This window comes from Loxodonta africana, chromosome X, assembly GCF_030014295.1.
Source record: "Loxodonta africana isolate mLoxAfr1 chromosome X, mLoxAfr1.hap2, whole genome shotgun sequence".
NCBI classification, from domain to species: domain Eukaryota; kingdom Metazoa; phylum Chordata; class Mammalia; order Proboscidea; family Elephantidae; genus Loxodonta; species Loxodonta africana.
This window is the reverse complement of record NC_087369.1, coordinates 69,193,559-69,217,150: the sequence shown is the minus strand read 5'-3', so window position 1 is coordinate 69,217,150 and position 23,592 is coordinate 69,193,559.

The window sequence follows — 23,592 nt, the reverse complement described above, 5'->3', positions numbered from 1 at the left end:
CAAGCTCAAAATGGATCAAAGGCCTAAATATAAAATCTAAAATGATAAGGATCATGGAAGAAAAAATAGAGAAACTTTAGGAGCCCTAATACGTGGCATAAACAGCACAGAAAACACTACTAACAAAGCGGAAGAAAAACTGGATAACTGGGAGCTCCTAAAAATCAAACACCTATGCTCATCCACAGACTTCACCAAAATGGTAAAATGATTACCTACAGAATGGGAAAAAGTTTTTAGCTGTGTCATTTTCTGATCAGCACCTGATCTCTAAAATCTACATGATACTTCCAAAACTCAACTACAAAAAGACAAATAACCTAATTAAATAATGGGCCAAAGATATGAACAGACACGTCACCAAAGCACAGATATATGTGGAAATGCTCACGATCATTAGCCATTAGAGAAATGCAAATCAAAACTACAATGAGATTCCATCTCACTCCAACAAGGCTGGCATTAATCCAAAAAACACAAAACAATAAATTTTGGAGAGGCTCTGGAGAGATTAGAACACTTATACACCGCTGGTGGGAATGTCAAATGGTACAACCACTTTGGAAATCGATTTGGCGCTTCCTTAAAAAGCTAGGTATAGAACAACCATACAGTCCAGCAATCCCACTCCTTAGAATATATCCTAGAGAGATAATAGCCTTTACACGAAGAGATATATGCATGCCCATGTTCATTGCAGCACTGTTTACAATAGCAAAAAGATGGAAGCAAGCAAGGTGCCCATCAATGGATGAACGGATAAATAAATTATGGAATATTACGGATCAATAAAGAATCCAGAAATAAATCCATCCACATATGAGGAGCTGATATTTGACAAAGGCCCAAAATCAGTTAAATGGGGAAAAGACAGTCTCTTTAACAAATGGTGCTGGCATAACTGGATATCCATCTGCAAAAAAATGAAACAGGAACAATACCTCACACCATGCACAAAAACAAACTCAAAATGGATCAAAGACTTAAATATAAAACCTAAAATGATAAAGGTCATGGAATAAAAAATAGGGACAATGCTAGAAGCCCTTATACATGTCATAAACAGTATAAAAAACATTACTTACTAACAATGCACAAACACCAGAAGACAAACTAGATAACTGGGAGCTCCTAAAAAAACAAACACCTGTGCTCATCCAAAGACTTCACCAAAAGACTAAAAAGATTACCAACAGACTGGGGAAAGTTTTTAGTTATGTCATTTCATATCAGTGCCTGATGTCTAAAATCTACATGATACTGCAAAAACTCAACAACAAAAAGACAAATAATCCAATTAAAAAATGGGCAAAGGATATGAACAGACACTTCACTAAAGAAGACATTCAGGTAGCTAACAGATACATGAGGAAATCCTCATGATAATTAGCCATTAGAGAAATGGAAATCGGAACTACAATGAGATTCCATCTCACTCCAACAAGGCTGGCATTAATCCAAAAAACACAAAACGATAAATGTTGGAGAGGTTGTGGAGAGACTGGAACACTTCTACACTGCTGGTGGGAATGTAAAATGGTACAACCACTTTGGAAATCAATTTGGGCTTCCTCAAAAAGCTAGAAATAGAACTACCATACAATCCAGCAATCCCACTCCTTGGAATATATCCTAGAGAAATAAGAACCTTTACACGGACAGATATATGCTCACCCATGTTCACTGCAGCACTGTATACAATAGCAAAAAGATGGAAGCAACAAAGGTGCTGATCAATGGATGAATGGATAAATAAATTATGGAATATTACGGATTGATAAAGAACAATGATGAATCCATGAAACATTTCATAACATGGAGGAATCTGGAAGGCATTATGCTGAGTGAAATTAGTCAGTTGAAAAAGGACAAATATTGTATGAAACCACTATTATAAGAAATCAAGAAATAGTTTAAACAGAGAGGAAAATATTCTTTTATGGTTATGAGAGCAGGGAGGGAGGGAGGGAGAAGGGTATTCACTAGATAGTAGAGAAGAACTATTTTAGGTAAAGGGAAAGACAACACACAATACAGGAGAGGTCAGCACAACCGGATTAAACCAAAAGCAAAGAAGTTTCCTGAAATAAACTGAACACTTCGAAGTCCAGTGTAGCAGGGGCGCGGGGTTTGGGGACCATGGTTTCAGGGGACATCTAGGTCAATTGGCATAAAAATCTATTAAGAAAACATTCTGCATCCTGCTTTGGAGAGTGGCTCTGGGGGTCTTAAACGCTAGCAAGCGGCCATCTAATATGCATCAACTGGTCTCAACCCACCTGGAGCAAAGGAGAATGAAGAACACCAAAGACACAAGGTAATTATGAGCCCAAGAGACAGAAAGGGCCACATAAATCAGAGACTACATCAGCCTGAGACAAGAAGAACTAGTTGGTGCCCGGCTACAACTGATGACTGCCCTGACAGGGAACACAACAGAGAAACCCTGAAGGAGCAGGAGAGCAGTAGGATGCAGACCTCAAATTCTGATAAAAAGACCAGACTTAATGGTCTAACTGAGACTAGAAAATCCCCAGAGGTCATGGTCCCCAGACCTTCTGTTAGCCCAAGACAGGAAACATTCCCAAAGCCAACTCTTCAGACAGGGATTGGACAGGACTATGGGATAGAAAATGATACTGGTGAGGACTGAGCTTCTTGGATCAAGTAGACACATGAGACTATGTGGGCAGCTCCTGTCTGGAGGGGAGATGAGAAGGCAGAGGGGGACAGAAGCTAGCAGAATGGACACGGAAATACAGGGTGGAGAGGAGTGTGCTGTCTCATTAGGTGGAGAGCAACTAGGACACCTTGCTATATATATATAGGAGTATATAGCAAAAAAAAAAGTTCATAGCAAGGTGTATACAAATTTTTATGAGAGACTGACTTGATTTGTAAACTTTCACTTAAAGCACAATAAAGTTAAAAAAAAAAAAAAGCCCTTGGAATTTGGATCAGGATTGCATTGCATCAGTAGATCGCTTTGGGTAGAACTGACATTTTCACAATGTTGAGTCTTCCTATCCGTGAGCACGGAATGTTTTTCCACTTATGCAGGTCTCTTGCAGTAGTGTTTTTAGTTTTCTTTGTATAAGTCTTTTATATGCCCAGTTAGATTTATTCCTAAGTACTTTAGTTTTTATCTTCTTGGAAACTTTTGTAAATGGTATTGATTTGGTAATTTCCTCTGCAAGGTTCTCTTTGTTGGTGTGGAGGAATCCCACTGATTTTTGTATGTTAATCATGTATCCTGCTAAATTGCTAAAATCTTCTATTAGTTTCAGTAGCTTCTTGTGGACTCTTCAGGGTTTTCTGTGTATAAGATCACATCATCTGCAAATAGGGATACATTTACTTCTTCCTTATCAATTTGGATGCCATTTATTTCTTTTTCTTGGCTTATTACTCTGGCTGGGACCTCCAGCACAATGTTGAATAACAGCGGTGATAAAAAGCATCTTTGTATGATTCCCTTTCTCAAGAGGAATGCTTTCAGTCTCTCTGTGTTTAGAATAGTGTGTGTGTGTGTGTGTGTGTGCGTGTTTAGAATGCTGTTGGCTTTCTATAAATGCACTTTATTATGTTGAGGAATTTCTCTTTTATTCTTATTTTGCTGAGAGTTTCTATCAGGAATGGATGTTGGACTTTGTCAAATGCCTTTAAATGATTGATTTTCTAATGTTGAACCATCCCTGCAAACCTGGTATGAATCCCACTTGGTCATGATGTAATTTTTTTTTTTTGATATGCTGTTGAATTCTATCGGCTAGAATTTTTTTGAGGATTTTTGTGTCTATGTTCATGAGGGATATTGATCTGTAATTTTCTTTTTTTATGGTGTCTTTGCTTGACTTTGGTATCAGGGTTATGCGGCTTCGTAGAATTAGTTCAGGAGTATTCTTTTCTTTTCTACACTCTGAAATACCTTTAGGGTATTGGTGTTAACTCTTCTCTGAAAGTTTGGTAGAATTTTCCAGTGAAGCCATCCTGGCCAGGGCTTTTTTGTTTTTGTTTTTAATTACCTCTTCAATCTTTTCTTTTGTTATGGGTTTATTTAGTTTTTCTACCTCGAGTTGTGCCTCTAGAAATTTGTCCATTTCCTTTGGGTTTTCAAATTTTTGGAGTACAATTTTTCACAGTACTCTCTTACGTTCCTTTTTATTTCAGTTGGGTCTCTCGTGATATCACCCACATCGTTTCTTATTTGGGTTATGTGCTTCCACATCTGTTTTTCTTTTGTCAGTTTGGCCAGTGGTTTGTTGATCTTTTCAAAGAACCAACTTCTGGTCTTGTTGACTCTTTCAATTGTTTTTCTGTTCTCTCATTAATTTCTGCTCTAATCTTTATTATTTCCTTTCTTCTGGTGCCTGAGGGCTTCTTTTGCTGCTCTCTTTCTATTTGTTCCAGTTGTAAGGTTAATGTTCTTATTTGGTCCTGTCTTGTTCTGGGATGTGTGCATTTATTGCTATAAATTGATGTCTAAGCACTGCTTTTGTTGTTTCCCAAAAGTTTTGGTAAGATGTGTTTTCATTCTCATTTGAGTCTATGAATTTCTTTATTCCATCCTTGATTTCTTCTACAACCCACTAGTTTTTAAGCAAAGTGCTGTTCAGTTTCCATGGTTTTTTTTCCTTGATGGTTCTGTTGATTTTTACTTTTACGGCATTATGATCGGAAAAGATGTTTTACATTATTTTGATGTTTGGGGATTTGTAAAGGCTTGCTTTGTGGCTTAAAATGTGGCCTATTCTGGGGAATGATCCGTGTGTGTTGGAAAAGAAAGTATACTTGGCTGCTGTTGGGTGGAGTGTTCTGTATATGTCTATGAGGTCAAGTTGATTGACAGTGGCATTTAGATCTTCTGTATCTTTGAGTTTCTTTCTAAATGTTATGTCCTTCACCGAAAGTGGTGTGTGGAAGTCTCCTACTATTATTGTGGAGTTATGTATTTCTCTTCAATGCTGTTAGAGTTTGTTTTGTGTATTGTGGAGCCCTATAATTAGATGCATATATATTTACTATAGCTATGTCCTCCTGGTGTATTGACCCTTTAACCATTATATAGTGTCCTTCCTTATCCTTTGTGGTGGATTTTGCTTTAAAATCTATTCTGTCAGAGGTGAATATTGTCACTCCTGCTCTTTTCTGGTCATTGTTTGCTTGATATTTTTTTCCACCCTTTGATATTTAGTTTTTTATGTTTTTGTGTCTAAGGTGTGTCTCTTGTAAACAGCATATGGAAGGATCAGTTTTTTTAATACATTCTGCCACTCTCTGTCTCTTTACTGATGCACTTAAGCCATTTACATTCAGTCTAATTATTGATGGATATGTGTTTACTGCTGTTATTTTGAGGTATTTTTTGTGGTGTTCATAGTGTTTTTATTCCACTTAATTTTGTGTTCTGAGTTCTTTTGCTTTAAGTATTTTCTTTTCATCTTTTTCATTATTGTTGGTTTTGTCTTTCCTGAGTCTGTGTTTTTCTTCTTTTTTTTTTGTTTTGATGGGTAGGTTTGTTAGTTTCCTTTGTGGTTAGCTTGAAATTTATTTTTATTTTTCTAAGTTTTAACCAGTCTTTTCTTTCTTTAAATTTTTATTGTGCTTTAAGTGAAAGTTTATAAATCAAGTCAGTATCTCACACAAAACCTTACATACACCATGCTACACACTCCCAACTGCTCTCCCCTCAATGAGACAGCCCACTCCCCCCTCCATTCTCTTCTTGCATGTCCATCTCACCAGCTTCTAACCCCCTCCACCCTCTCATCTCCCCCCCAGGGAGGAGATGCCAACATAGTGTCAAGTGTCCACCTGATCCAAGAAGCTCACTCCTCATCAGCATCCATCTCCAACCCATTGTCCAGTCCAGTCACTGTCTAAAGAGTTGGCTTTGAGAATGGCTCCTGTCCTGGGCTGACAGACGGTCTGGGGACCTTGAGCACTGGAGTTCTCCCAGTCTCAGTCAGACCATTAAGTCTGGTCTTTTTATGAGAATTTGGGGTCTCCACCCCACTGCTCTCCTGCTCCCTCAGGGGTTCTCTGTTGTGTTCCCTGTCAGGGCAGTCATCGATTGTAGCTGGGCACCATCTAGCTCTTCTGGCCTCAGGCTGATGTAGTCTCTGGATTAAGTGGCCCTTTCTGTCTCTTGGGCTCATAATTACCTTGTGTCCTTGGTGTTCTTCATTCTCCTTTGATCCAGGTGGTTTGAGACAAATTGATACATCTTAGATGGCCGCTTGCTAGCATTTAAGACCCCACAAACCACTCTCCAAATTGGGATACAGAATGTCTTCTTAATATATTTTATTATGCCAATTGACTCTGATGTCCCCTGAAACCACAGTCCCCAAACTCCAGCCTCTGCTACGCTGGCCTTCGAAGCATTCAGTTTATTCAGGAAAGTGTGTTGCTTTTGGTTTAGTCCAGTTGTGCTGACCTTGCCTGTACTGTGTGTTGTCTTTCCCGTCACCTAAAGTAGTTCCTATCTACTCTCTAATTAGTGAATACTCCTCTCCCACCCTCCCTCCTTCCCCCTCTCATAACCGTCAAAGAATATTTTCTTCTGTTTAAACTATTTCTTGAGTTCTTATAATAGTGGTCTTATACAATATTTGTTCTTTTGCAACTGACTACTTTCACTCAGCATAATGCCTTCCAGTTCCTCCATGTTATGAAATGTTTCACAGATTCATCACTCTGATTTATTGATGTGTAGTATTCCGCTGTGTGAACATACCATAATTTATTCATCCATTCATCCATTGATGGGCACCTTGCTTGCTTCCATCTTTTTGCTATTGTAAACAGTGCTGCAATGAACATGGGCATGCATATATCTCTTCGTGTAAAGGCTATTATCTCTCTAGGATATATTCTAAGGAGTGGGATTGCTGGACTGTATGGTTGTTCTATACCTAGCTTTTTAAGGAAGCGCCAAATCGATTTCCAAAGTGGTTGTACCATTTGACATTCCCACCAGCGGTGTATAAGTGTTCTAATCTCTCCAGAGCCTCTCCAAAATTTATTGTTTTGTGTTTTTTGGATTAATGCCAGCCTTGTTGGAGTGAGATGGAATCTCATTGTAGTTTTGATTTGCATTTCTCTAATGGCTAATGATCGTGAGCATTTCCACATATATCTGTGCTTTGGTGACGTGTCTGTTCATATCTTTGGCCCATTATTTAATTAGGTTATTTGTCTTTTTGTAGTTGAGTTTTGGAAGTATCATGTAGATTTTAGAGATCAGGTGCTGATCAGAAAATGACACAGCTAAAAACTTTTTCCCATTCTGTAGGTAATCATTTTACCATTTTGGTGAAGTCTGTGGATGAGCATAGGTGTTTGATTTTTAGGAGCTCCCAGTTATCCAGTTTTTCTTCCGCTTTGTTAGTAGTGTTTTCTGTGCTGTTTATGCCACGTATTAGGGCTCCTAAAGTTTCTCTATTTTTTCTTCCATGATCCTTATCATTTTAGATTTTATATTTAGGCCTTTGATCCATTTTGAGCTTGTTTTTTTTTTTTTGCATGGAGTGAGTTATGCCAGCACCATTTGTTAAAAAGACTGTCTTTTCCCCATTTAACTGTTTTGGGGCCTTTGTCAAATATTGACTGCTCATATGTGGATGGATTTATGTCTGGATTCTCAATTCTGTTGCACTGGTCTATGTATCTATTGTTGTGCCAGTACCGGGCTGTTTTGACTACTGTGGCAGCATAATTTGCTCTTTTTCAATAATGCTTTACCTATCCAAGGCCTCTTTCCCTTCCATATGAAGTTGGTGAGTTGTTTCTCCATCTCATCGAAGAACATCACTGGAATTTGGATTGGAATTGTATTAAATCTATAGATCACTTTTGGAAGAATAGATATTTTTATAATGTTAAGTCTTCCTATCCATGAGCAAGGTATGTTTTTCCACTTATGTAGGTCTCTTTTGGTTTCTTGCAGAGATGTAGTTTTCTTTGTATAAGTCTTTTACATCTCTGGTAAGATTTATTCCTAAGTATTTTATCTTCTTGGGGGCTACTGTAAATGGTATTGATTTGGTGATTTCCTCTTTGATATTCTTTTTGCTGGTGTAGAGGAATCCAACTGATTTTTGTATGTTTATCTTGTATCCCGATACTCTGCTGAGCTTTTCCATTAGTTTCAGTAGTTTTCTTGAGGATTCCTTAGGTTTTTCTGTGTATAAGATCATGTCATCTGCGAATACAGATAATTTTACTTCTTCCTTGCCAATCTGAATGCCCTTTATTTCTTTATGTAGCCTAATTGCTCTGGCTAGGACCTCCAGCACAATGTTGAATAAGAGCAGTGATAAAGGGCATCCTTGTCTGATTCCTGATCTCAAGAGGAATGCTTTCAGGCTCTCTCCATTTAGGATGATGTTGGCTGTTGGCTTTGTATAAATGCCCTTTATTATGCTGAGGAATTTTCCTTCTATTCCTATTTTGGTGAGAGTTTTTATCATGGAATAGGTGTTGAACTTTGTCCAATGCCTTTTCTGCATCAATTGATAAAATCATGTGATTCCTGTCTTTTGTTTTATTTATATGGTGGATTACATTAATTGGTTTTTTTAATGTTGAACCATGCCTGCATACCTGGTTTGAATCCCACTTGGTTATGGTGAATTTTTTTTATATGTTGTTGAATTCTATTGGCTAGAATTTTGTTGAGGATTTTTGCATCTAAGTCCATTAGAGATGTAGGTCTGTAATTTTCTTTTTTGCGGTGTCTTTACCTGGTTTTGGTATCAGGGATGTGGTGGCTTCATAGAATGAGTTAGGGAGTATTGCCGTTTTTTCTGTGCTCTGAACTACCTTTAGTAGTAGTGGTGTTAACCCTTCTCTGAAAGTTTGGTAGAACTCTGCAGTGAAGCCGTCCGGGCCAGGGCTTTTTTTTTGTTGGGAGTTTTTTGATTACCTTTTCGATCTCTTCTTTTGTTATGGGTCTATTTAGTTGTTCTACCTCTGTTTGTTTTAGTTTACGTAGATAGTGTGTTGGTCAAATTATGGATGTCGAAGGTGATTCTGATGAGGGCTCAGAAGGAAGTGAGGAGAGCTATAGAGAAAGTCTCTATCATCTTAGAGAATACATATGGCACCAGCAATAGAATGTTGTTAGAAATATTGAAGTTAAATGTGCTCCTGGTGAAGCTTCAAAAGAAAATTATGAATATGTGATTGGACAATGAAAGGACAATGCTTTTTATGCAGTGGAAAAGAAGTTGTCTGAATTATGTTCAAATATTTGGTGGAAGGTAAAACTTGTAAATGATGAACTTGAATATCTGGCTGAGGAGATTTCTAAGCAAAATCTTAAAGGGATCATGTGGTTTCTCCTTGCCACTTATAGTAAAATGCCACAGGAAAGAGATGGACTTAAAAATGAACGGTGCAAAATGTAAACAAAACTTAAAGATATGGAAAATTCTGTTGTACAAACTAAGGACATGTGTCCTAGAATTTTCACTGAGGATGTGGCTACACAATCTTTGTTAAAGAGATTAAGCCTGTGACTGATGGATCTAACCAACTACCTTAGCAGAAAACCTATCAGCTTATACTGAAAAGGACAGAGAAAGAATGAAAGGAGAGAATGCTCTCTGCCTCTTGGAATTCTACAGGCAGGAAGCAGACCAAAGGGGCTACATCTGTTGTCCTACAAGAAAAGAAAAGAACCATCCATGGAGCAGCTTGGAGATCGGCAGAACTGTTGGAAGGATTATGGGAAGCAAGGCCTTCTTGGTTTCAAATGGTGGGGCCTCAGTCTCCTGTATCTCAAAGGGTGAGATCACTGCCTCCTAGGTTTCAAAGAGTTGGATTTTCACCAACTGGGTTCCTGAATGTGGGGATGCCATTAAGTTGTTCCAGGGGATGGGGCTGCAACCCAAAGGTAAGGGGGTGGGGCTTCCATGCACAAGGGGCAGAAGAACAGGGCCTGCTGTGGCCGAGAGGGTGGGGTCACCATTCAGATGGAGTGGGAGAATAGGGCACCCAAAGCCAAGGGAGCAGATTTGCCATCCCAGTGTGCCAGGAAGGCAGAGCTGAAGCCCACAGCTGAGGGGCCTCCACCTAGAATTCAGAAGGCATGGCCAACACCCAGAGTCTGGAGGGCTTGGCCATTGCCTAGATGGTGTCAGAGAAGAGAAGTTTATTTTCAAGCCTTGAGAGATAATGTAACGTGTTCTCCTGGGTTTTGGACTTGCTTGGTGCCTGTTATCCCTTCTTTCCCTCCAGTTTCTCCCGTTTGTAATGGAAATGTCTACCTTGTGCCTGTTTCACCGTTGTACTTTGGAAACAGATAACTTACAGTCTATATTTCACAGGTTCACCTGTGAAGAGGGATTTTACCCCAGGATGGAATACAACTAAAGTCTAACCCATATTTGATTTAGATGATTCAGAAGATGAGATTTGGGGTTTGGAGTTGATTTAAGACTTTTGGGATGACGTGACGGGGTTAATGTGTTTTACATGTGGCAAGGACATGAGTTTTTGGGGGCCAAAGGGTGGAATGTTATGGATTGAATTGCATCTCCTCCAAAATATTTGTTGTAAATCCTAATCTCTGCCTGTGGTTATAATCCCATTTGTGGATGGCTTGTGTTTGCTATGTTAATGAGGCAGGATTAGGGTGTATCTTGAGTCTATCTCTTTTGAGATATAAAAGAGATTAAACGAATAAGCAAGAGAAGCAGAGATAGAGGAAGAGAGATGCCGAACCATGTAGAGAGTCCCAAGGAGCTGAAGCTCAGACAGACAAGGACCTTCCTCCAAGCCGACAGAAAGTGAATGCCTTCCCCTAGAGCTGACACCCTGAATTCAGAATTCTAGCCTCCTAAACTGTGAGAAAATAATTTTTTGTTTGTTAAAGTTACCCACTTCTGGTGTTTTTGTTATAGTAGCACTAGATAACGAAGACTGAGAACTGCTTTTGCTGTGTCCCAAAGGTTTTGATATGTTGTGTTTTCATTGTTGTTTGATTGTAAGAATTTTTAAGTTTCTTCTACGGCCCAACAGTTTTTTAGTAGTTTATTATTTAGTTTCCATGTATTTTTTCTTTCGCTTATTTTTCCTGTTGTTGTTGTCTAGCTTCATAATGTTATGGTCAGAGAAAATGTTTTGTATGATTTCAATATTTTTAAATTTATTGAGACTTGTTTTGTGTGCCAGCAATTGGTCTATTCTAGCAACGATCCATGTGAGCTGGAGAAAAAAACGTGTATTGTTCTGATGATGGGTAAGTGTTCTATGTATGTCTGTTAGGTCAAATTGGCTTATGGTTTTATTTAAGTCCTCAATGTCCTTAATGATCTCTCTTTAGATGCTCTGTCTAGAATTGAAAGTGGTGTGTTGAAGTCCCCAACTATTATTGTGGTCTATTTCTCCTTTCGTATTAATCAGTATTTTTTTTTCATGTATTTTGGAGCACTGATCTTAGGTGCATATATATTTATACTTGCTATGTCTTCTTGATGGATTGAACATTTTATTATTAAGTAATGTCTTTCTATGGAGGCCTGGTGGTTCAGTGGTTAACAGCTAGACTGCTAACCAAAAGGTTGGCAGTTTGAATCCACCAGCCACTCCTTGAAAACCTGATCGGCCAGTTCTACTCTGTCCTATAGGGTCGCTATGAGTCAGAATCAATTTGACATCAATGGGTTTGGTTTTGGGCCCTCGTTTAACTCTTTGGTTTTTTTTTTTTTAACTCTTGTAATATATTTTTATTTAAAGTCTATTTCATCTAAAATAGTATGGCCACCCTTGTTATTTTTTGTTTACTGGTTACATGTATATTTTTTCCATCCTTTTATTTTCACTAATTTTGTGTTCTTATGACAAAGGTGTGTATCTTGTAGATAGCAACAGGATGGATTCTGTTCTGGACCCATTCTGTTGCTCTCTGGTTTTGCATGAGGAGTTGAGACCATTTAAATTTAAGGCTCTTTCTGAAAATGAAGTGTCTATCTCATTCATTTTGCTATTTGGTTTTTGAGTGTTTTGTGTCTTCTCTATCTTTTTTATCATTTTTCTGTTATTACTTGTGTTTGGCTGCTTTCTTGTGATGAGCCTCTTTGATTTCTTCTTTTCTTCTGTATATTTTTTCTAGATGATTTCTTAGTGGTTACCACACATATTATATTGCACAACTTGCATTAGTGACAACATTTTAACATAGGAACAGGTAACATAAAACATTAACATATTAAATCTATTCCTGATTTGCTCCTCCCTCCCCCATTTCCATTGGTGAGTCTCCCTTAACATCGCTGTACATCCGATATCCAATAGGTTTGCTTTTTATTTATTTCTCGTGAAGTTGATGTTGTATTGCTTGCAGGATTAAATTATTGAGTTTATTCCCCCCAGGATATCAGATATTTGGTCCTTATGTTTGCCCATGATGCATTTTGAAGCTCTCTGCCTCTTAAGTTTTTTCCCTATGTATAGATTTGAGTATTTGTTTAATGTTCTTGCCTTTCCGTTTGGAGAACAACCTTGAGTAATACTTGCAGAGTTGATCTGGTAGTGGCAAATTCCAAGAGCTTCTGCTTATTTGGGAATGCCTTGATCTCCCCCTCATTTTTGAATGGTGAGTTTGCTGGGTAAAGAATTCTTTTTTTTTTTAATAATTTTTATTGTGCTTCAAGTGAAAGTTGGGTAGAGAATTCTTGATTGGCCATTGCTTTCCTTCAATATTTTATATATGTTACTCCACTGTCTTCTGACCTCTAGAATTTCTGGGAGAAAACTGCACTGATTCTCTTGGAGGACCCTTGGTGTGTTATTTTGTGTCTTCCTCTTGATGCATTTAGAATTCTTTGGTTTTCAGGAATTAAATTAGAATGTGGCATGGGTTTGTATTTCTATTTGTATTTCTTCTAATTGGAGTTCCTGTAGCTTCCAGTATTAGCAGGCTTCGTTCTCTGTGCAAGTCTGGGACATTCTCTATTATTTCTTGGAAAATTCTTTCTATGCCTTTATTATTGGGTTTTTTTGTTATTGTCACAGTGCTCTGGTAACTCTAATATTAGATTTCTTAATTGAATCCTATATTTTCATTTGGCTTTGCTTTTATTTGTTCTTTACTCTTGTTTCTCTTGAGACTTCATAAATTCAGTTACTCTGACTTCTGTCTTCTGTCTGTTTGACTCTTGTTGAGTGTTTCTCCTGCATTTTTTAATTTAGTTGCTTTGTACTTCAGTTCCAGTAATTCTCTTTTTTTTTTTTTTTTTTTGGTATGTTTTCAATTTCTTTACTGGATTTCTCATTTTGTGCTTCAATTTGTTTCCTGCTCTCCATTAGTTTGTTTTCTGTGTTTTTTGCTTTCTTTACACATATTTAGCACCATTGTCTCGAAGTTTTCTATTTTTTTCATTACCCTGGTCTCCATAGGAGAATTTCCTCTTTTTCATGTTTTCCTGTTCATTGGTCATTCTTCTCTTGTGATTTTGCGTGTTTTACTTTTTTTTGTTGAACATGGGACATTTTGATATCTTTGAAAAAAATTTTATATTCTAAATTTTCTGATTTTCCAGAGAACTATACTTGTTAGATTTACTACCTCTAACAAGGAGATTTACTACCTCTAACAAGATTTTTTTTTATGCTTGTTAGATTTAGCTCTTTTATCTTCTCCTAGGAACACCTAGTGGGCGCTCTTGATCTTAGATTTTTTCAGTGTTGAGTCAGAAGTTCTGTCCGAGGTTTTATGTGGGTAGTTAAGTCTCTGGGTGCTTATTTTGGCTGTTTCTCCCTGAAGTGGCTGACTTTGCTGGTGTATTAGGCTCCTTCTGTCTTCTGAGGTTTTGGCTGTGAGTGTACCCCTGGAGTTGGTTTCCTTCACCCATTTACATGGAGTTTGGGATGACTTAGCCTCTGCAGCTCAATGCACATGCATGGGAATTTTTTGCTGGCCACAAATGCAAACTTAAGTGGTGCGACTTGGCTTTCCTGAGGCAAAGTTGGGGAGCACTTTATGTTCTTTCCTAACAGATGCCCCTGTACAGGCTGTTCCACAGTGTCCCACTCTGGGCAGGGAGTCAGTTGTTTCCCTCTGTGTTGCCCGTATGAAGTATTTTTCTCACCCTGGTCTCCTTGATTCTCTCTATTGCTTTTCAATTTTCTATTCTATTTATTTCCAGTCTGATCTTTGTTATTTCCTTTCTTCTTGTACCTTTGGGCTTACTTTGCTCTTTTTTTTATGGCTCCTCAGGTTGTAACATTAAGGTATTCCTGTGAGATCATCTTGTTTGATGTAAGCATTTTCCAATACAGATTTCTTTCTGAGCACTGATATCACTACATTCTACACATTTTAGTATGTTATGTTTTCATTTTCATTTGACTCTAAGTATATTCTGATTTCTCTCTTGATTTTGCCCTTGACCCAACAAAAATCCAAACCAAAAATTAATAAAAATATAAATGAATGAATAAATAAGTAAATAAAAAAATAAAGTTAAATACAAAAATATTCCCCGAGGGAGCCCACATGCTTGGCAGCACAGACCAGGGAAGCTCTGTGCCAGTGGTTCCCCAACTGAGCAGTGTGGCGCAGCCCATCACAAAGCAGTGGGGATGGCATACACAGCCGGCTGGCCAGGGAAATGAAAGGAAGGAATATAGAAAGAGACAGGAAAGTGAGAAGAGAAAAATAAATAAATAAATGTCCCAAGGGAGTCCATGGACATGGTGGTGTGGACTGGTGAAGCCATGTTCCTGCAGCTGCCCAGGCAAGCAGTGTGGTACAGCCCATCAAAAAGCTACAGAAATGGCATAAGCAGCCAGGTGGTCAGGAGAAAGGATAGGAAGGAAGGTAGAGACAGATAAGAAACCAAGAGAAAAAAATGCCCCAAGTGTCCCCACCAGCATGGTGGACATACTTGGGAAACCATGTGCCAGTAATTCCCCAGGCCAGTGGTGTGGCACAGAAAGGGCACCTGGAGAAAGGAAAGGAAGGAAGGTGGAGTCAAGAAATGAAGAGAAAAAAAAATGTCCTCAGAGAGCCCACCAGTGTGGTGGTGTAGATGGGGGAAGCAGCTCCCTAGCTGAGCAGCATGGTACAGTCTGTCAAAAAGCAGTAAATATGGCACCGGGTGCTCTGTCTCCTGCTGGAGCTCCATGAAATTGCCTTCTTGCATTCCCTGTCCACTGCTCTTGGTGGCTGAAGGGATCTAAGATGGTGTGTCTGTGTCTCGTTAGCTGGTAGGTGACCTCCACTTCATAGCTCTCCTCGCTCTCTACTCTCTGTCAGCTTCCTACTCCATTTAGTGCTTGGTTGAGTTTCCTATCCCTTCATTTGATGCCCAGGGCTCCAGGATTGATGATTGTAACTGTTTTACTTAGTTTTTCAGGCCTTTGCTGTAGAGGGACCATGTGGCGCTTCTGTCTATAGCACCCTGTTGGCTCTGCCTCCACTCTTTCAAGGTTTTATATATGTCATCCCATTGCCTTCTTGCCTGCATTGTTTCTACTGAGTAATCAGAGTTTAGCCTTGTTGCTTCCCCTTTGTACATGAGTTTTGGTTTTTCTCAGGCGCTGTTAGGATAAAAAACTCTCAATAAAATAGGTATAGAAGGAAAATTCCTCAATATTAATTAAGGGCATCTATTCAAATCCAACAGTCAGCATCATTTTTAATGCAGAGAGGCTGAAAACATTCCCTTTGAGAACAGGAACAAGACAAGTTGCCCTTTATCACCACTCCTATTTAACATTGTTCTGGAAGTCCTAGCTAGAGCAATAAGGCAAGAAAAATAAATGAACAGCATCCAAATTGGTAAGGACGAAGTAAAACTGTCCCTATTTGTGGATGATATAATACTATACATAGAAAACACAAAAGGTTCCACGAGAAAATTACTGGAACTAATAGAAAGATTCAGCAGATTAGCAAACTACAAAATAAACATACAAAAATCATTTCGATTCCTACACAACAATAAAGAGAGCTGCTAAAAGGAAACCAGGAAAACAATGCCATTTATAATACCCCCTACAAAAATAAAATACTTAGGAGCAAATCTAATCAGGGACATAAAAAACCTACACAAAGAAAACTATAAAACACTCTTGCAAGAATCCAAAAGAGACCTACATAAATGGAAAACATACATGCTTATAGATAGGTAGACTCAACATTATGAAAAAGTCAATTCTACTGAAACCAAATACTGAAAGCAATCTACAAATACAATGCAATCCTGACACAAATACCAAAAGCATCCTTTAAAAAGATGGAAAAATTAATCATTAACTTTGTATGGAAATAGAAGAGGCCCTGGATAAGTAAGTAAAATACTACTGAAAAAGAATAAAGTAGGAGGAATTGCACTACTTGACCTCTGAACCTAATACACAGCTATGGTAGTCAAAACAGCCTGGTGTTGGTGCAATGACAGACACATTGACCAATGAAACAGAATTGAGAACCCAGATATAAATCCATTCACCTACTGTCACTTGATCTTCAACAAAGGCCCAAAGTGCATCACATGGGGAAAACATAGTCTGATAGTCTGATTAACAAATGGTGTTGGCAAAGCTGGATGTTCATCAGCAAAAAAAAAAGCCATACCTCACACAATACACAAAAACTAATTCAAAATGGATCAAAGACCTAAATATGAAACCAAAAACAATAAAGATCATAGAAGAAAAAATAGGGTCAATGCTAGAGGCCCTAATTTATGGCAAAAATAGGATACAAACAATACACAAACTCCAGAGATAAACTAGATAATTGGGATCTCCCTAAATTAAGCACTTAATGCTCATCAAAAGACTTCACTGAAAGAGTAAAAAGAGAATGTACAGACTGGGAAAAAATTTTTGGCTGTGACACATCCAAAGAAGTTCTAATCTAAAATCTCTAGGAAAATCCAGCACCTCTACGACGAAAAGACAAATAAGCCAATTAAAAAAATGGGCAAAGGATAGGAACAGACATGTCACCAAAGAAGACATTCAGGCGGCTAACAGACACATGAGGAAACGGTCACGATCACTAGCCATTAGAGAAATGCACATCAAAACCACCGTGAGATATCATCTCACCCTGATATTACTGGCATGAACTATAAAAACAGAAAATAACAATTTTGGAGAGACTGTGGGGAGCTTGGAACTCTTATGCACTGCTGGTGGGAATGCAAAATGGAAGAACCATTTTGAAAAATGATATGGTGCTTCCTTGGAAAGCTGGAAATAGAAATACTGTATATACAATCCAGCAATCCCATTCCTAGGAATATCCTAGAGAAATAAGAGCTGTCGCATGAATAGGCGTACATACACCCATGTTCATTGCAGCATTATTCACAATAGCAAAAAGATGGAAACAACCTAAGTGCCCATTAACAGATGAATGAATAAACAAACTATGGTATATATACACAATGGAACACTACTGTAAAAACGGTGTAAAGGCAGTGTCTGATCTCCAAACCCACTAGTGGGAAGGAGAACCAAGATCAACAACTCAAGGCTGACTCCCATGAGGTGAAGGGCAGACAAGACTCCTATCTCTGCCATCTTTACTAATTCTGACACCAACTGTTCTTCACACAGCACTCTCTACTTCTTTGCTGGGCTTGATAATTCATTGCAGTGGACACAAAGAACCCAAAGGCCATAGTCACGATTATGGGGTTTATTATAAGGGAAGTAACAGTTACAATTCAGGCTCAAGAACATATCAGAATAGTCTCTCTCCAGTTGTGCTCGCAGGCACACCTCTACCTAGACCTCAGTCTCTGTCCACAGGCACTCAGCTTTCTCTCTCCATGGGCCAGGAAGCCCACCTCACTGTCTCCTGCTGCTGGGTCTCTGCTGCTGGTCTCTCCTGCTGGTCTCTCCTTCCTTGGTGGTGGTGGGCTCCTCTTTGTTCTGGAATTGACTCTCTTTTAAGGCAAAACTGACCAATCCCCTTGAAAGGCCACAATTACCGCATCACACCATCACCTGGGTGGTAGTTACAAGACCATGGTTAGAAAGGCCACATACAAAAGTAAAAGTAATTAATCCATCGCAACTATGCAATGATAAAGAACAATGATGAATCTGCGAAACATCTCACAATGCGGATGAATCTGGAGGGCATTATGCTGGGTGAAATAAGTCAATCACAAAAGGACAAATGTAGTGTGAAATCACTATTATAAAAACTCATGAAAAAGTTTACATGGAAAAAGAAACCATCTTTGATGGTTATGGAGGGGGGAGGGAAAACACTAAGTAGATGGCAGATAAGTGGTAACTTTGGTGAAGGGTAAGACAGTGCACAATACTGGGGAAGTCAGCACAACTTGACCAAGGCAATGTCATGGAAGCTCCACAGACACTTCCAAACTCCCTGAGGGACTGAAATACTTCGCTGAGGGCTGGGGACCATGGTTTTGGGGAACATCTAGTTCAACTGGCATAATATAGTTTATAAAGAATATGTTCTACATTTTACTTTGGTAGGTACCATCTGGGGGTCTTAAAATCTATTGAGTGGCCATGTAAGTTACCCCACTGGTCTAACACCATCTGTAGCAATGGAGAATGAAGAAAACCAAAGGTACAAGGGAAAGATTAGTCTAAAAGACTAATGGACTACAAGTACCACAGCTTCCACCAGACTGAATCCAGCACAACTAAATGGTGCCTGAATACCACCACCAGCTTCTCTGACAGGGACCACAAAGTTTTGTCCCAGGAAAAACTGGAGAAAAATGTAGAATGAAATTCTAACTTATAAAAAAAAAAAAAGAAAGATCAGACTTACTGGTCTGTCAGAGACTGAAGAAACACCAAAAGTATTGCTCCAGACTCCCTTTTAATTCAGTACTGAAGTCACTCTTGAGATTCACCCTTCAGCCAAAGATTAGACAAGCCCATAAAACAAAATGAGACTAAATGGGCACATTAGTCCAGGGGCAAGGACAAGAAGGCAGGAGGGGACAGGAAAGCTGGTAATGGGAACCCAAGGTAGAGAATGCAAAAGTGTTGATATGTTGTGCGGGAGGCAACCAATGTCACAAAAGAATGTGTGTGGTAATCATTTAATGAGAAACTAATTTGCTCTGTACACCCTCAGCTAAAATACAATAAAAAAAAACTTGAAAGAAAAAAAGTGCCAACCAAGAATAATATATCCTGCAAAACTCTCACTCTCATATGATGGCTAATTAGTACAATTCCAGAGAAACAAAAATTAAGAGTATTTGTAAAAAGCAAACCAAACTTAAAATAATTATTAAAGGGAATCCTTTGGTTAGAGAACCAACAACATCAGACAACAACCTGAATCCAGGACACAGGACAGCATCAGCTAGATACCAACCTAGGTAATGAACTGTCAAGGATAAAACAAAACTAAAAGATTTACAACAGGGAACCTGAGATGTCAATCTATAAATGACAGCAACGTCAGAACAATATAATGGGGAATATACATGGTGTAGGTATAGAACTTTCAAATGGAGAGGAAGTCAAAGTGATATAAAGTAATAAAAGGCTGGTCAAACTTAGGAAGATGGGGTAAATTACAAGGTAATCACAAAGAAAATTAACAAATCTAATAATCAAAATAAAGGAGAAAAAGAAAGTCTCAGTAAACACAAAATCTACAGAAAAGAAAATCCACAAACAAAATGAATTCAGCAGTGAAGAGTGACAGGAACAAAAAAAAAGTCAGCATCACACACACATGCACATGCACACACAAAAGCACTACAAAATGACCTCAATAAACTCACCTATCATTAATCACACTGAAAGTAAATGGCTTAAATACATCCATTAGGAGACAGAGAGTGACAGGATGGATTAAAAAAACATGATCCATCAATACGCCACCTACAAGAGACACATCTTAAAATCAAATACATAAATATATTAAAAATCAAAAGATGGAAAAAATATATCAAGCAAACAGTAACCAAAAAAGAGGAGTGGCAATACTAACCTCTGACAAAATAGACTTTAAAACAAAATACACCATAAAACACAAAGAAAGACTTAATATAATCATTAAAGGGAAAACCACCATGAGGACATAATGATAGTAAATGTCAACACACCCAATGACAGGGCTCAAAATACATAAGACAAACTCTAACTGCACTCAAAAGAGAAATTGACAGTTCCACAATAATAGGAGACATAACCATATCACTCTAGATAAAGGACATAACATCCAGAAAGAAACTCAACAAAGGTATAGAATATCTAAAGGCTGCAATCAACCAACTTGATATCATAGACAACAGCAAAGTATACATTCTCTTCTAACACACATGGAAAGTTCTCCAGAATAGACCACATCCTAGGCCACAAAGCAACCTCAACAAAATCCAAAATCCAACTGAGATAATACAAAGCATCTTCTCTGATCACAACACCATAAAAGTAGAAATTAATAACAGAAAGAGCAATAAACAAATAAATGTGAGGATGGCACAGGAACAGGTAGTATTTCCTTCTGTTGTGCATGTGGTCACTATGAGATGAAATTGACTTAATGGCACCTAACGACAACAACATATTTTAAAATGAATTGCAGATTGTCTTAGTTATTTAGTGCTGCTGAAACACAGATACCATAAGTCGATGGTTTTAACAAACAGAAGTTTATTCTCTCACAGTTTAGGAGGCTGAAAGTCCAAATTCAGGGTGCCAGCTCCAGGGGAAGGCTTTCTGTCTCTGTTGGCCCTGGGGGGAGGTGCTTGTCATCAATCTTTCACTGGTCTAGGAGCTTCTCCGAGCAGGGAACCTGGGTCCAAAGGATGCATGCACTCCTGGCTCTCCTTGCTTAGTAGTAATGACATTCTTCCAATCCTGATGCTCAGTTCTTCTTCATATACCCCAGGTTCTCAGATTATTTGCTCATCATACAGATTGAATAAGTACAGTGAAAGTGTACAACCCTGACACACACGTTTCTTGACTTTAAGCAGTGCAACATCCCCTTGTTCTGTTCGAGCGGCTGCCTTTTGGTCTATGTACAGGTTCCTCATGGGCACGATGGAATTCCCATTCTTCAAAATGTTACCCATAATTTGTTATGATCCACACAGTTGAATGCCTTGCATAGTCAATAAAACACAGCTTTACATCTTTCTGCCTTTCTCCGCTCTCAGCCAGGATCCATGTGACAGTAACAATAGCTCTCATTCTCTGTACTCTTTTGAATCCAGCTTGAAATTCTGGCAGTTCCCTGTCTATGTACTGCTGCAACAGCTTTTGAATGTCTTCAGGAAAATTTTACTTGTGGAGATGGGGCCAAGATGGTGGAGTAGTCAGACACTTCCTGTAGACCCTCTTACAACAAAGACCTGAAAAAACAAGGGAATCAATTATATATGACAATCTAGGAGCCCAAAACATCAAAAAAAAAGTTGAGGAGTCAGACTGAGCAGCAGGTGGAGGGAGAAACAGCTCAGAAGCAGCGAGGGGTTGCTAGGCCTGACCTGGGTGGCACCAGCACCCTGTAAGCTGGATCAGCTGGTGCAAGCACTGAGGAAAGCAGTGGTGCTCGGGATGCATTTTCCATATCAGAAGAGACCAAGTGGCAGACAGTCTGCTCAAACCTCCAGAACCAGTAAGTAACGGCACTCTATTGGCAAAAAATTAGTACAAGCATCTAACCTACCACCAAAAAAAAAAAACAACATTTTGAGAAGTACCTCTTCCCGTTAACCTACCACCTCCCCACTCTGCTCTGGGTGCTGGTCAGCTTCAGCAATTACTACACTCCCTGGGCCAGAAGTGGGACCTGTCAAGAGCCCTAAGCCATTCTCCCGGCTTTAGAGAGGGAACAAATTAACAAAGAGGAAACAATAATCTGCCAGCTCTCCTAAGCCAAGAACTCAGAGCATACACAGCCTCTTTGTCTAGACACAGGCATAAGGGGTTCAAGGACTTTAAATTCCTTTCACCCCTTCATACACCTGTGTGGGCCAATTTCAGCATTATAGGCCCTTGTTGGCAAAGTATAGCAGGGTATATACCTGGGGCTTATTTTCATCTGTATCTGCTATAAGATGGAGTGGCAGAGCCATGACATTTGACACCACTCTGCCCATTAAGCACACTTCTCACCTACCCACATCAGGGGCCTTAGGACTGGTGGCTACACCCACTCCACTGAGCCACCCGAGATGGGGGTCCAAGACTAAGTGGTGACTCACAGTCCTTACAGCCGACAGCATTGGGTGCTATAGTCCGGCTGCAAAACTCACCTACCTACGTGCTCTAGGAAACAGGGGCACACCTTCCACCCAGACACTCGGGCAGCAGTCAGCCACCTGCCTTGACCAGCACATGACCCCCTACTGCAGCCAGATACCTGTGCCTACTCCAATCACCCCTACGTGTCTAGGACTGTAGGTGAGAATCTGCATCACCCACTGTGACCAACAACCTGGACACCTGAGCTGAATCCATACAAGAAAAGTGAATGGACTCCTGGGCTCACATACCTAGTAACAGCTCTAGCCATATGGAGACAGGACTTGAGAGTTTCAAAGATGCCAAGAATCAAACTAGCTCACATGACCAGCCTATTTGGACATATCAAAACAAAACAAGAGGTAAGGACACAGTATGCAAACATAAAATAAATAAATATAATAATTATTGATGGCTCAGAGACAAGAGTTAATATCAAATCACATAAAGAGGCAGACCATGATGGCCCAGAAACCTTCTGGAGGAAGATAACTTGGATTTACAGAACAGTTCAAGAGATCAGGAAGATTAGGCAAAACACAGAACAAGCCAAGGAATGCACAGACAAAGCAATAGAGGAGCTTAAGAAGATTGTACAAGAGTATAATGACAAATTTAACAGGCTGCAACAATCTATAGAGAGACAGCAAACAGAAATCTTACAGATTAACGATAAAATTTCAGAATTAGACAACTCAACAGAAGGCCATAGTAGCAGAATTGAGGCAATGGAAATCAGAATTAGTGAGATTGAAGATAAATCACTTGACACCAACTTATTTGAGGAAAAATCAAATAAAAGAATTAAAAAAATGAAGAAACCCTAAGAATTATGTGGGACTTTATCAAGGGGAAAACCTATCAGTGTTTGAAGTACCAGAACGAAGGGGGGGTGGGGGGATAACAGAGAATTCAGAGAGAATTCTTGAAGATTTTTTGGCAGAAAACTTTCCCAAAGCTGTGAAAGATGAGACGATATCTATCCAAGAAGCTCATTGAACCCCACACAGGGTAGATCCCAATAGAAAGTCACCAAGAAATGTTTTAATCAAAACTGCCAAAACCAAAGATAAACAGAGAATTTTAATAGAGGCTAGGGTAACGGAAAAGTCACCTACAAAGGAGCGTCAATAAGACTAAGCTCTGACTACTCCCTAGAAACCATGCAGGCAAGAAGGCAATGGGATGACATATATAAAAACTTGAAGGAAAAAAATTACAAGCCAAGAATTATATATCCAGCAAAACTGTCTCTCAAATATGATGGTGAATTTAGGGCATTCTCAGATAAACAGAAGTTTAGAAAATTTGTAAAAAACCAAACCAATATTACAAGAAATACTAAAGGGAGTCCTCCAGTTA